The following is a 12,826-nucleotide window of genomic DNA, read 5'->3' on the forward strand; positions in this document are numbered from 1 at the left end:
ATGTAGGTGGGATTGAAAAATTCTAAATTGATGGGGAATAGCTTATTGATACCAAAGAAAAGAGAGACATAAATAACTTTTGAAAGTGTGACCATGAATAGATTCCCTAAGTTAGCCAAGACTTAGCATTTACACCTGCAAGATGAGGATAATAATACTCAACTTATATGATAATTATGAATATTAATCAAGCACTGTGCCTAGTACCTAGTAAATATTTAACAAATGGTAACACTTCTGAGGATCAGAATGGGCTTTGAAGTCAAATCTTCCTGCATTTGAATTTTGGTTCAATCGTTTACTAGCTGTATTATGATTGGGTAAATTAATGAACTGGGCCTCATTTTCCATCTAGTGTTAGATGAATAAATGAAAATTATATAAAGTAAAGTATATAAAATGTGCAGCCCAGATGTCAATAAATGTTGTTTTTATGATTAATAAAACATGATCAGTTTGAAGATGCCCCAGTGGTAAAATTGGGTGGCATCAGCTGGCTCAGTGCTTTTCAATTTGCCTCCCATGGAGCTTGATTATTGGATGGACATTCTCTCTATGTTGTTTATGTAAAGTGTAAAATATATTGTTTTTCCACATGAATTTTCATTTGAAGAAAGAGTTGTATCGCTAAGAGAAGCTTAAAAAACACCCATTTAGTCCAAAGTCATTAATTAACAGATACAGTGGTTGAAACTCAGGAAAGTTAATAATGAAGCAGTCAGGACTGGAATTCAGGTCAGCAGAATTCTGACTCGAAGTTATATGATATTTCCACTATTTCATTCTCAGTGGTAGTTTAGTTTTCACTTTAATTATATGGCTCCAGGAATTGAGACAGTGTCTGCAATTTTTTCTTGAACTATGTGCTAATTAAAAGAACCATGTGCTAATTAAAAAGAAATGTTTCTAAAATTTGTTTTAAAGAATTACTAAAAAAGAAATGAAGGGAAAATAGTATTATTAAGTGTATTAGTCTAGATTTTGCAGAGAAACAGAACGAATAGGAGATATACAGTTCTATCTCTCTGTCTATCTATCTATCAATCAATCTATCTATCTATCTATCTATCCCTGATCTATCTATCTATCTATCTATCTATCTATCTATCTATCTATCTGGAGAGATCTATTATAAGGAATTGGTTTATATGCTTATAGAGGCAAAGAAGTCTCAAGACCTACATTCAGCATAACTGGACTCCCAGGGGAGCCAATGGTATAATCTGAGTCTGGGGGCCTGAGAACCAAGAGAGCCTATGATGTTAACTTTAAGTCCAAGTTTGAGTCCAAAGGCAAGAGAAGACCCAGGTCCCAACTCAAAGACTATCAGGCAGAGAGAGCAATTCTCTCTTGCTTTGTGTTTTGCTCTATTCAGGCCTTCAATGGATTGGACAAGGACGACCCGTATTGAGGAAGGCAATCTGCTTTATACAGTCTACCAATTCAAAAGTTAATCTCATCTGGAAATGTGCTCACAGACACACCCAGAATAACCTTTAACTTAACATCTGAGCACCCCATGGCTCAGTTAAGGTGACACATAAAATTAACCATTACACTAGGTAAAATACATTTTTATCACTGATTCCAAGTACCAGGATGCCTAGTTTTATTTCATTTCACTTTATCATGCTTTGCAGATGTTTCATTTCTTACAAATTGAAGGTTGTGGCAACCCTCCATGGAGTAAGTCTACCGGCATCATTCTTCCAACAGCATTTGCTCACTTCATGTCTCTGTGTCACATTTTGGTAACTCTCAAAATATTTCAAATCCTCCACTGGCAAAATAATGATGACTTGCTGACGGCTCAGATGATGGTTAGCATTTTTTAGCAATAAAGTATTTTTTGAATTAAGGTATGTGCCTTAATTTTTTTAGACATAATGCTATTGCACACATAATATATTATATTATAGTGTAAACGTAGTTTTTATATGCACTGGGAAACCAAAAAAATCATGTGACTCACTTTACTGTGATATTTGCTTCATTACAGTGGTCTGGAACTGACCCCACAATATCTCCAACGTATACTTGCATAGATTTTTAAGATGTGCGTATATTCTCCAATATCAATATTCACTCATTCTCAATACATGAAAGTTTAGTTTTTCATATGGCTAAAATAAATTTTCTACATATTCTAATGTGTTCATTCCCCAGTATATTACTTATTTAACATTGTCTGAGTCTTTCTGTTTTATGATAATTTATTGCTTAAGTAACTTGTCTATCAATTTGGTCAATATTATTTTATTATGTTTAGAATTCTTGTTCTTCTGATATTGGTTCAGGGTATTTGATAGTAGTCCCCTTAAGTCTTGAGTTTCCCTTAAGTTTTCTTGGTATACACAAATATTCTGAAGTAAGGAGATCAAATAACACAAATGGGTTTATTTTGAGTCCAGAAAAAAAATAATGTCATGACATTTATAAGAAATAAAATAATGGCAAGGATTTTCTGTGGTCATTCATACAGAGCAAAACAGAAAAGTGTGAATTAATGAGATTATCTGTGCATACTAACCAACTCCTTAAGATTATTTTACTGTCCCTTGGCAGAGAGAGGGGGAAAAAAATACTTTCTTTCCTCTCTTCTTCAATATTTGACACTTTATGGAATTATAAAAACAATTAGGAAAGATGTCAATCAATTTTTACCTTAATGGTATTTGATAGCATATTTCATCCCATAGTTGATATATTCTGACACCTATTTATTAAGATGTATATAAAATTTTCCAAAAAATTGAAAGGTAGCATGCTAATAGATGCATTTCAACCTTTAAAATACCAGTTTTAGTAACTGTCTAAATATTGAAAGTGTTACTCAATTAAAACTCCTCTGAAGTTATGCTATACTTCTATTTGAGCAAATTATTATTAATTTCTACTTCACCCAATTCAGCATTTTTGAGTATTTGACCAGGACTTGGATGAGGTTCACAAAAGTTTTGTGAATAGCAAAAATTTCATCATGATAGAAATTTAATAGAACAAACTTGGAATAGTTTGGAAGCACTTTTCTATATACAATACTTTTGCTTAGAAAGGTGATCACTAGGCTATCTTCCTTCATTTCCTTAAGTCTTTAACACTGTTAAACACCCTCTTTCTTTTCTTTTCTTTTTTTTTAACATCTTTATTGGAGTATAATTGCTTTACAATGGTGTATTAGTTTCTGCTTTATAACAAAGTGAATCAGCTATACATATACATGTATCCCCATATCCCCTCCCTCTTGTGTCTCCCTCCCATCCTCCCTAACCCACCCCTCTAGGTGGTCACAAAGCACCAAGCTGATCTCCCTCTCTTGCTTAAACATTCAACTCTTCTGGATCCTATGGCACCACATTGCTATCTGGGAACATCAAAAATCCACTCTTGTCTCTCAGTGGAAAAGCACACAACCAAGCCTCAAGACCATCTTATGGCATCTCGCCTCCACTGGTTTACATCCTTTATTACGACTTTTGCAATTTGATCACATAGTAATTGACTTCTACATTGCTCTCAGAAACTTTGTTATGAGCTGTCCCAGGTACCTGCTATTTAGCAGGACAGGCCCTTCTCCCATCATGCCCTAGCTCCAGAGGGTCCAATATAATACATTTCCTCTGGTTTTATTCCTTGCTTTGATGCTCTGCTGTCTCCATTGGCTTTACTTCTTGTTTCATAAGCTTGCCTAATGCACTTATTTATTTTTCTCCTTTATCACACCACCATGGCTCACAGCCTCAGGTGCCTCCTTACAGCTGAATCCATATCAGCTTCGGTCTCTCTCTTGGGCTTCCACCACATTATTTATTTATTTGTTTGTTTGTTTGTTTATTGGATGCGTTGGGTCTTGTTTGCTGCGTGAAGGCTTTCTCTAGTTGCATCGAGCGGGGGCTACTCTTTGTTGCGGTGCGCAGTCTTCTCATTGCTGTGGCTTCTCTTGTTGCAGAGCACGGGCTCTAGGTACACGGGCTTCAGTAGTTGTGCCTCGCGGGCTGTAGAGCTCAGACTCAGTAGTTGTGGCTCACGGGCTTAGTTGCTCCATGGCATGTGGGATCTTCCCGGACCGGGGCTCGAACCCGTGTCCCCTGCATTAGCAAACGGATTCTCAACCACTGCACCACCAGAGAAGCCCTTCACCCGTGTTTAAAACCACTTGTCAGACATTTTGGGGGTGTTTTGCTCTCACCTCATATTAACAGGTTTCTCCTACCTTCCATACTTCTACATCACTGCCCATGACAACAATACTATCTTTGTAATCTCTCTAAGTTGTTCTCTTTCTTGTTCTGCATTTAAGACTGCTACTAGATTGCTCCTTTTTAAAATTCTCTTAGATATGATGTTCCTTAACAGTTCTTGCTTATTTGACCTAATCTATTGACTTTTTAATTCTAATTCATCAACAAATTTGCCAAATGAAAGTCTCTCATTTTATCTCTTCCAGGTACTTCAGCTAGATTACTCCTCCTAAAACATCTCTCTATGCATATCACTGTCTAGATCAAAACCATCAGTGACTATATCCCTGCTCAGTGAATTGGAGTCCACACTCCTTATGTACTATTTAAAATCTCAAATATTCTGGCCCCATCCCACCTTTTCCACATATCACACATGACTCCCTCTTTCCAAACACAATTTATTTGTAACGCCCCAATATACCTCACGTATTATTCTCTTCACCTTTGCACACAGGATTTGCTTCACCTAGAATGGTCACCCTCATCATAATTGTTCTGAATTTTGGTCATTCTTGAGTCATTCTTTAGTCCAACTAAAGTTCTACCTCTTTCATAAAATTTCTGACAGGTAATTTTTTTTTGGAACTTCTAAAGAACTCCTTTCACTCATTTGGCAAAATTGTCAACACAATATTAATACACACTATCTTAGAGGTATATATTTTTTCTTCTCAAAAATAATGCAAGTTCCTTAGGAGTTTCATTTTCCCATTTCTATATTAATTTGCATATAATTTGCTTTGATATAATAAATAAATCTGCTGTTGTATTTTAGTCCCTTATCAGCTTCATATCTTATTTTAGATCTAGATTTTATCCTAAAAAACATTATTTTTCAATAATTTGATTTCTCTTTTCTGAAGTACTGCACAGTGGTTCAGGATTGGGTGCTGGAGTGTCCAGGTAGGGAAAGGTCAACTGGTGAAACATCTGCCCTTCCCCTATTTCTTTTTTTTGTTTGTTTGTTTTTTTGTTTTGTTTTGCTGTATGCGGGCCTCTCCCGCATATAATGTCATATAAGCTATACAACCCTCTGGGGTAGGAAATGACAATATTTCATGATTTAAATGCTCCCAGCTGTATATTTGAGACCTCTTCGATTATTCTAGGCCAGAGGTGTATTTTCGATATAGGAAAGGACATGGAGAGGCACCCTCAATCAGCAGGGTTCTCTCTGCTTTATGTCTTATGGTTGTTTATCTCCTTGAAATTACTAGTAATTACTAGTAACCTCTGCATGTAGGTCACCCTGAGGCATCTTTTCACCACTCAGACAAGTGGGGGTTAAAGCAGCGACTAATTAGGGGGCTCTTGCTCATTCAGTCCAGGGGGGAGGAGGGAATGGTAGTTATAATTGGAATGAGGGGTAAGCCTGCAGTAGCAGAGGCCGGCATGACGCTGCAACAGCCTGGGGCACGCTGTGTGTTCTCCAGGCAAAGTTGTCCCTGGATCACGGGACCCTGGCAGTGGCGGGCTGCACAGGATCCTGGGGGTGTGGGTGGCGTTTGGATAGTGACCTGTGCTTACACACAGGATTGTTGGTGGCTGCAGCAGCAGCGTTAGTATTTCATGCCCATCTCTGGGGTCCAGGCTGATAGCCATGGCTCATGCTCATCTCTGAAGTTCGTTTAAGTGGTGCTCTGAATCCCCTCTCCTCACACACCCTGAAACAATGGTCTCTTGCCTCTTAGTTAGACTTTTTACAAGACTCCTTTCCGGCTAGCTGTGGCACACTAGCCCCCTTCAGGCTGTGTTCAAGTAGCCAACCCCAGTCCTCTCCCTGATATTTGACCTCCGAAGCCCAAGCCTCAGCTCCCAGTTCCCACCCGCCACGGCAGGTGAGCAGACAAGCCTCTCCGGCTGGTGAGTGCTGGTCAGCACCGATCCTCTGTGCAGGAATCTCTCCGTTTTGCCCTCTGCACCCCTGTTGCTGCGCTCTGCTCTGTGGCTCCGAAACTTCCTCCCACCACCCACCCCCCTTCTCTGCCCACGAAGGGGCTTCCTAATGTGTGGAAACTTTTCCTCCTTCACAGCTCCCTCCCAGAGGTGCAGGTTCCATCCCTATTCTTTTGTCTCTGTTTTTTTTTTTTTTTTTTCTTTTTTCTTTTGCCCTACCCAAGTACGTGGGGAGTTTCTTGCCTTTTGGGAGGTCTGAGGTCTTCTGCCAGCGTTCAGTAGGTGTTCAGTAGGAGCTGTTCCACGTGTAGATGTAGTTTTGATGTATTTGTGGGGAGGAAGGTGATCTCCACGTCTTATTCCTCTGCCATCTTGAAGGTCCCCCTTATGGTCTAACGTCCTCATTTTTATGTTCTCACTTTCTATTATATTAAGTTAAATATGAAAACTTTCAAGTGTTGTCTGGGGATGAGTATAAGTTTATTTTATCCTTTATAATACACAATTCTATTAAATATTTAAAATATTCAATGTTTAACTATTCACAGTGTGGGCCTATCATTTAAAATTGCAATTTATCAAACACCATTCTCTTAAATGTGCTTTTTATAATGAAATATTTCAAAGGCCCAGAACTGACTTATTCAAGCAGTATTCTTTTTAAACACAATATCAGAGTAAGTATTTTGGTAACTCCATGAAATTAATTACTTATAACTGGATTTGAATTGTGTAGATAATTATATAGAAACATCACTGTATTGGGAGTTGCTTGAATTCTGGTAGAAATAGAACTTATTGGCCTTGTGACCTATGAAAAGTGTTCACTTTGACTAACTTTGTGGCTCCCTAAATCACTATGACTTCATCTCAGTCTATAAAATTTGAGATATAGTGGTTGCTTTGCTTACACTCCAGATAGTTATGCAATAAATGCATTTAATACATATTTATCAAGTGTCTAATATGCAGCAGAATGGTAACTCTTTGTCATGTCTGAAGATTTATTCTTAGTCCTTTCTTATTCACTATTCTTTGCTAACTTTTAAAATTGACTTTAAGTCCTATTTACATACCAAAAATGAGCTCCATCTAAGTGTACAGTTTGATCTGTTTTTAACAAAGGTATACCTAGCGTATATACACCAGTGACACAAACATCATGATCAAGTTACTAACATTTCTATCTCCTCCAAACGTTCCCTGCAACACTTTGTAGTTAATCCCCATCCTCTGCCTCCACCTCATGCAACCATTGATTTCTGTCGCTAGAGATGAGTTTTTCCTGCCCGAGAACTTCATATAAATGGGTTCATGAAGTGTGTACTCCTTTATACTCAACTTTTTTGCTCAGCATAGTATTTTGGAGATTCATTCATGTTGTTGCTTGTGTCAGTAGTCCTTTAATAACTGAGGAGCATTCCCTTGTATGAATACACCACAATTTGTTTATTCATTCACCTGTTTATGGACATATGGGTTATATTAGTTTTTGACTATTATGGATAAGAGTACCAACAACAGTTATGTACAAATATTTTGTCGACATTTATATTCATTTACTTATTTATTTTTTTTTGTAATACGTAGAAGTGGAATTTCTGGGTCATTTGGGAAACACATTCTCAACTTTATATAAGAAACTATCAAACAGTTCTCCAAATGGTTGTACCATTTGTTATTCCCCAAAATAATACGTGAGCATTCCTGCTGCTTCACATTCTTACCAATACTTTGTACTGTCAGTATTTTAAGTTTTTGCCATTTTAGTTGGTATGTATAGACACCTTATTTTTGTCTAAAGACATTTTCTTCATAATTAAAATATTTAGCATCTTTTCATGTGCTTACTGGCGTTTCATATATCATCTTTGACGAAGTGTCTGTTAAAATGATTTGGCCAATTTTTTCTTTTCACCTGGGTTGTCCTCTTACTTCTCACTTGTAGAAATTACGTATATGTAGGATATCAGTGTTTTGTCAGATATATGTATTTTGAGTGTTTTCTCCCAGTCTATGTCATGCTTTTTAACTTTATCATTTTTGAAGAGCAAACGTTTTTAATTAAAAAAAATCAAAAATATTTTTTCTTTTATGGTTAGTGCTTTGAATGCCCTTGCCTACTCCATGGTTACAAATAAATTTCCTTACATTTTCTTTTAGAAATTTTATAGATTGAACTTTACATTCAGATATGTGATACATTTTTTATGTGAATTTTTAGATACAGATGAGATACCTAGTCCAGTATCAATTATTTCATCATAGCTGGAAGCAGATGCTCTTTAGGCCCCCTCTTTGCTGTATTATGAATGATCAGTAGAGTTCAGCATCACCATGAATCTTCCCAATTTTCTGGGAGCATCTTGGTAGATGAATACAGCTGTGTGTTTGTGTTTGCCTGTAAAAAGACATTGGTGAAAAGAACAGTTTGTTCTATTTCTCTGATGTGTTATGTAACTGACTCAGGATCTTACAAACTGGAAGAAATGTCCCATGGTCAGACTTGAATTGCTGTACTATATATGTGTACTATTCAAATAAGCTATGTATATTGTTATATATGCATATACATGTAGTTATATATATATATATATATATAGTTTTTATTTTTTTTCAAAGAGCATTCATTTGTATAAAGTATATCAATTTGTCTTCACAATCTGTTCAGAGAGATAAGTTAGTCCAGGTGGGGACCATATTGTATTGATGAGGAAATCAATACACATTGAAGATTTATCCCTTGTTCATAGGTTCCTAGAGGCAGATGAAGTTAAAATTTAAGTCTTTACCCCAGTCCCAGTGTTTTTTCTACTTTAAAAGGCTAATGCCCATTGATGAAGAGAAATAATTTTTGGTTTAAAACGTAATGCAGGAGAGAATGTACAGAAGTAGAGATCAGGAAGTGGAGTAATATAGTGGGAGATTGGTAATATAGTAATAAGTTGATAAGTAGAAGCATAGAGGGACCAACTTTTATTAACACCAAAATATGGAGGATACATAGACAGTGGCAACATATAACTTCTTGGACTAGTCACATCTGTTTTTTGGTTAAAAAAATAAAAGCGATAGGATCACTAGGCTATTTTGTGTCCTCTGTGTTAACCACTTATTTTATTCTTATGTAGATACCAGATGAAATTGGTTGTGGGTAGAAATCTGCTTCTTGGTTTGTTTTTTAAATAGTTGTTAACAGTAATGTCAGTTAATTTTTATGTACTACTTACACAAAACACTTTCAATTTTTTTTTTAATATTTTAAAGAAATCTTGTAAGAATAATTGTTGGAATAATAACTCCAGGGTACATATATTTTAAAGATAGTTCTAGAACACAAAAAAATCACTGTGCAGTAATTGGGAATAATTCCAAAAGCAATATAAAAACACATAACTTTCCCCTATATTTACAAGCTCTAATATAGGAAAATATATTAAACCAAATCTTCGGGGACTTAAGTAATATTATGTGTCGTGTACTTGATGTTGGAATATGTGTTTACAGATTTTTCTGTTTTGGACTTTGATTTTTTTCTTGCACATTTTGAAGCTTGCTTGATTGTGTGAATGTGTATGTTAAGTTGGGAATTTGATTCATGCTTAACAGGGAGGTTTTATTTTTGATGGCCTTCCTTTTACCTTTTAGTGCACTAAATAATCCTCTGCTTCTAGTCTACGTCACTTTACAAAGCCTGCTAACCTCAGGGTTGACAAGGGTTTTTATTTCTTCTGTACCAACCACATATACCTTACATATTGGCATTTTAATGAGGTAACATACTGTTATATTTTCAAATGAAGGAAGGCAATTTCCTTTTTGGTGGGCGGTTTTCTTTTAAAGATCTGATTTAGCTTTTTAACTTGATTCAGTTTTGAAAAGAAATATGACTCAACCCTTCTCACTTTATACATGAAGAATGATTCCTGGAAAATTTAGTAGCAAATGCAGTAATTTCTAGCTTTAAACAAGGAAGATCTTTACTTCTTAGACTATTTTATTTGAATACTACTTGTAGTTCAGGGTTTTTTTGAAAAAATCTTTCTCTAAATTAAGATGATACATCATTCCCTTTAATATCAATTTTACTACAAAATTTGAACTATTGAAGAATCATTCGATTTAAGTAGAGATGTATGCTCAGTTTTCTATTGTTTAAAATGTTAGTCTTCTCTCAAAGCCTGTGAGTAGGAGTGTTATTGTTACATGTTTTCACAGGGCAGTTAGCCATATTGATGACAATTTTATTTATTTATTTTTTAATTTATTTTTTTAAAGATTTTTTTGATGTGGGCCATTTTTAAAGCCTTTATTGAATTTGTTACAATATTGCTTCTGTTTTATGTGTTTTGGCTTTTTTGTGAATAATGAGGCATGTTGGATCCTAGCTCTCGGACCAGGGATCGAACCCGTACCCCCCTGCATTGGAAGGCGAAGTCTTAACCACTGGACCACCAGGGAGGTCCCTTGATGACAATTTTAAAACTTGCATGCTCTATAATATAGCGATTCTAGAAAACCATCTAACAGAACGTTTGTTTAGGCATACAAAATTACTTATAAATTAAATCCATTGCAACATTATCTGAAATATTTTAAAAAAAAATGTAAACCACCTTCATAGAAGCTCCGTGAGGGCAGGAAGTTTATATGTTTGATCTGCCTTGTGTATAAGAGCCTAGGATATGTAGGAACTCACTAAATATGTATTTAATTTGTTAAATATATTCCCAAGGATTTTATTCTTTGTGATGCTATTATGATTGGAATTGTCCTCTCAATTTCATTTTCAGGTTATACCTTGCTCATATATAAAAATACAATTGACCTTTGTATATTAATTTTGAATGCTGATTTTCACTATATCAGTAAATGCTATTTTCTGTATTCTTTTTTTTTCTAGATCCTCTTCTCATAAGATAAACTGTCATGAAATTTTTAAACAATTCATAAAAATAATTCAATAATTATTTATTGCAAATAATACATGTCCTTTTAACAGAGTTACCAATACAGAAAAGTGTAGGGAAAAACATAAAAATCAGCACCCATATTTAGCCATGAGTAAACGTGTGTCTGTGGGTGTATGTGTATTGATGTGTGTTTGATCACAGAGAGGTTTGTTTTACATAGATAGACATTTTCATCCTTTTGTGTAAATAAAATAGTTTTACATCATTAATTTTAATGACTGCCTGATATTCTATGTACTATAATTTATTTAATATAGTATAATTTATTTAATTATCAGTTAACATTAAGTTAAAACTTACACCCATTGTAAATAAGACTAACATGAACATTCTCCAATGCATAACTTTGAGATAAATTTGTATGATATCTCTTTAGGAAAGAATTCCTGGGAACACTCTTGTTGTGCTCAGAAATGCTCACATACAACCCTAGGATCCAGTAGAACCTTTATAATAATTTACTTTCCCATCAACATTACATGGTAATCTCAATTCCCCACATGCTGGCTAATGCTGTTTTTTTTTTTCCTTAATTTTTTAAACCATTCCAAATGTATTTTAATCATTTACAATGTATTCCTAGTTATCAAGGATACCCATTTACTCAATTTTTCTTAATTCCAAAAAGGAAAGAAAAAGAAAGAAAAGAAAGAAAGAAAGAAAGAAAGAAAAAACAGACAGGTAACAATTTTCCTACAGGTGTTATCTTTAAATCACGGGATTCAGAATTTTAAGGGACATTAGTGGTTCTTTTTCGACCTCAACTGTTAATAAGAAACTATTTTCTGTAGCAATCCTGACAGATAGCTGTCATGTTTTTAATGACTACCTCAGTTGAAAGAGAACATGACTAACCTCAGCCAAATAAATAGACATTTTATATTATTAAAACTTTCTTTTTTTGTCGTGGGTGAAAATCTACCCTTTTGAAATTCTACCAAATGGATCAGACTTGTTTCTGAGGCAATACAGCTTTTTTTCCACTGCTTCTTTCACATTAGAGGTTTTTATATATGAGAAGGCATTAGTTGTGTCTTTGTTACTTGTTTCTAGAAATTTTCTAGCATAATTAAAAATGATAAGATTCAGTTTTTGTAGACTGCAGTCTGGTAAATCACCTCAAACTCTATTTAACAAGCTATTTTATTCCTTCACTCTGTGTTGCTGATAGGTTTTAGAAGTTTTATAGTTTTTTATATGTAATTTGGATACACTTAAATAAAAGTATGATTTGGAAGAAACAAAACATTAAAAAATTAACAATTAAAACTATTGGGGATAATCTGACTTTCTGCAATTTAGTACAGAAAGTGGTTTTCCCCTTTTGGTTAAGACTGAGAGTAGCAAAAACATAGGTGAAGGTAGTTTCTGTCTAGTAGAAGAACCTCACTCTTGTATCCTGCCCTGCAAATTATATGTTAAAATCTTAAATTTGTCATCTGTTTATATCTTAACATGGATATGCAGAAAATCAGATAAAACAGTAATACTCCAATGTTCTATTTTTTTCTTGAAAACATTTCCTATAACCTTAGGGATATGGATGAGCTCATTTGAAGTATTCACTGGTTTTTCTAATAGAGATTTTATTGATTTGGGTATATAGTTTGTTAATAATTAATAACATTAAGTTTATATTCCATTGTGACAAGATGGATAAAGAATATATATCTCTCTCTATTTCTGTGAAGGTGTTTTGAAGACTTTTATTTT

Source organism: Mesoplodon densirostris, chromosome 13 (assembly GCF_025265405.1).
Source record: "Mesoplodon densirostris isolate mMesDen1 chromosome 13, mMesDen1 primary haplotype, whole genome shotgun sequence".
Lineage (NCBI taxonomy): Eukaryota > Metazoa > Chordata > Mammalia > Artiodactyla > Ziphiidae > Mesoplodon > Mesoplodon densirostris.